This window comes from Pristiophorus japonicus, chromosome 1, assembly GCF_044704955.1.
Source record: "Pristiophorus japonicus isolate sPriJap1 chromosome 1, sPriJap1.hap1, whole genome shotgun sequence".
Taxonomy (NCBI): Eukaryota; Metazoa; Chordata; class Chondrichthyes; family Pristiophoridae; genus Pristiophorus; species Pristiophorus japonicus.
Genome location: NC_091977.1, coordinates 6,092,849 through 6,095,843, shown reverse-complemented (window position 1 = coordinate 6,095,843; position 2,995 = coordinate 6,092,849). Strand labels below are relative to the sequence as shown.

The 2,995-nt window shown below is 49.8% G+C and overlaps 1 pseudogene; it reads right to left on the bottom strand.

The window, feature by feature from the left end:
* Window positions 1-306: 306 nt before the first annotated feature.
* On the bottom strand, window positions 307-426 carry LOC139279405 (5S ribosomal RNA; annotated as a pseudogene).
* Between the last annotated feature and the right edge of the window lie 2,569 nt (window positions 427-2,995).

Here is a 2,995-nt window from a genome sequence, read left to right as displayed (position 1 = left end):
AGACACTTATACCTGCCCTCTTTTTTTTGTTTTTTTCGGGGTTTTTTTTACTTCTTTTTTTTTAGTGATTTTTCTTTTTGGGCAATAAAATCATAAAGTTTACAAGTGCCCCCTATAAAAGGGGAGGGGGACATTAAAAACCCCGGCAATTAAAACAAATTAAACTTTAAATCATATAATCAAATAAAAATTTGGTTGCCGGGGGTGATGATGCACTCCAGTCCCTCCGGCGCCCACCTCTCGCGGAAGGCCGCGAGCGTACCGGTGGACACCGTGTGCTCCATCTCCAGGGACACCCTGGCCAAAAGCCAACTGCACCTGGTATTCCCAGGCAGTCTCCCACCCAAGTACTAACCAGGCCTGACTCTGTTTAGCTTCATGAGCTTAGATGAGAGCGGGTGTTTTCAGACTAGTGTGGCCGTCGGCTTGAAGGCCTCCCATTTCTCATTTACTGTTGACACCTGCCAATCGTTAATTACAGTCCACCTGGGCCAAACCTCTTTTCAACCTGCTGAAGTTCGCCCTCCTCCACCTAAGCATTTTTATGTTTGATTGCTCTTTGTCCTTTTCCATAACTACTCCAACCCTGATGATATAATGCATCCCCTTGTGTTTGCACAGTTCCTTTCTCAGAATGTTCGACTGAATCCCAGCCAGTGGCTCCATTTCGCTCTCCTGCACTGTAATATCAGATTAACGAGATTTCCCTTCTCTGGTTCTCTTTGTCCAATGTCGGAGCTGAGTGTATCTGCTGTGTCACTTGAATTACAAACATTAAAAATAATCTTGAGGTTACATTCAGCACTGAGCTTTTACACAGCCAGGCCTGAGGAAAAGAGTGTCCGAAGACCAGGCCCTCAAATCTGCCACCAAGCTCATGGTCTACAGGGCTGCAGTGATACCCTCCCTCCTGTATGGCTCAGAGACATGGACCATGTACAGTAGACACCTCAAGTCGCTGGAGAAATATCACCAACAATGTCTCTGCAAGATCCTTCAAATCCCCTGGGAGGACAGACGCTCCAACGATAGCGTCCTCGACCAGGCCAACAATCCCAGCACTGAAGCACTGACCACACTTGATCAGCTCCGCTGGGCAGGCCACATTGTTCGCATGCCAGACACGAGACTCCCAAAGCAAGCGCTCTACTTGGAACTCCTACACGGCAAACGAGCCAAAGGTGGGCAGAGGAAACGTTACAAGGGACACCCTCAAAGCCTCCCTGATAAAGTGCAACATCCCCACTGACACCTGGGAGTCCCTGGCCAAAGACCACCCTAAGTGGAGGAAGTGCATCCGGGAGGGCGCTGAGCACCTCGAGTCTCATCGCTGAGAGCGTGCAGAAATCAAGCGCAGGCAGCGGAAGGAGTGTGCAGCAAACCAGTCCCACCCACCCCTTCCCTCAACCACTGTCTGTCCCACCTGTGACAGGGACTGTGGTTCAGCCACCTTAGGACTAATTTTTAGAGTGGAAGCAAATCTTCCTCGATTCTGTGGGACTGCCTATGAGTTACACAGGGTGTTACTGGGCTATGTAAAACAACACTGGCTTTGCCTATAATAAAAACAGGAAATGCTGGAGACACTCAGCAGGTCAGGCGGCATCTATGGAGAAAGATACAGAGTTAATGTATCAGGCCGGTGACCCTTCATCTTAACTGTCTATGTCTAAATGGTTAACCGTTTGTTAATCTGCCTTTCAACTCACTGACTGACCTGCTGTGTATTTTCTCTTACGAAAACAAAAGACTGCAGACGCTGGAATCTGAAGGATCATGGACCCGAAACATTAACGCTGTTTCTCTCTCCACAGATGCTGCCTGACCCGCTGAGTATTTCCAGCATTTTCTTTTATGAGTCTAGAACTGCACTGTCTTTGTTTTTTGTCTCTCACGTTTGGAGATTGCTTTGAGTTGTTTGGACAATGCTAACCCTTCTTTTAACCATCAGCAACATTATGCCGAAGTGCCCCATAGTTTGGCTGTAGTCCTGTGTTTAGGCACAAAAATCGCTAATTGGTCTTTATCTGTGTTATGCCTTTAGATGCTCTGATAATAGACTCCACGAGGCAGTGTGTTGTACTTGAACTGTAGTGACATTAGTCCTTTATTCGTTAACTCCAGAGTGAGGATCACACCTGGTGGCCAGCCTTTTATACTAGGCCAGGCACACCTGTACAGGTAACCTACAAGTCTCCCACTGCGGTGCCCTCTGGTGGCACACCTTGTGATAGTACAAGCAGTAACCATGTAGGATACATGACATCACTCTCCCCCAAGCCTTTAGTGCAAATCGCCTCTGCATGGACTGTGCTCTGGGCTTAGCTCTGTCTGGTTGACCCTTGGAGGGTCGTTTCCATCTTGGGTCAGTAGGTGGTGTTGCGTTGGCAGTAGAGTTGCGGTGGTTTCAGTTTTGTGTGTCCATGACCACTCCATTCTCCCCGCCCCCCGGATACAGATGGTGCCATTGGCTCATTACATTCATATACATTCAAGTCCGAAAAAACATTTACATTTACAGTGTTGCATTCGTGGCACATGCTTGGAATATACTTGGAGTCAGTGCTGGGGACAAGCTAGTGCCAGAACTGCTGGATGGTGTCCAGGTAGTCTGGTGGCAGCGCAGTGCCCAGTGCTGGCAGTGGGAACCCGGTTGACTCAAATTGCCTGCTCGAGGGGCTTTTGGCATTGCTCCTAGCTTCGGGCAGGTTCGCAGATGCCTGTGACCTCCCTGTCCTCTCCTTGCGCCCTGGGTCACTGCTGACTCACTTGCCCGGGCGTTGTTTGGTTTGGGATCCTGGCTGGTCCTGGTCCCATTTGGGAGAACTGTACTGGGTGACCCTTCATTCCCGGGTGTAGCCTTGGTGGCGATGGGGTCTGGGGGCTGCGCCTTAGCACAGTTTGCTCTTTCAGGCTCGTGGCGGTTGGTGCCATCGGGTGCCTGAGAGGTGGAGCCGATCAGGGGCAGGGTATCGATACCAGTGCCGTTGCCCTC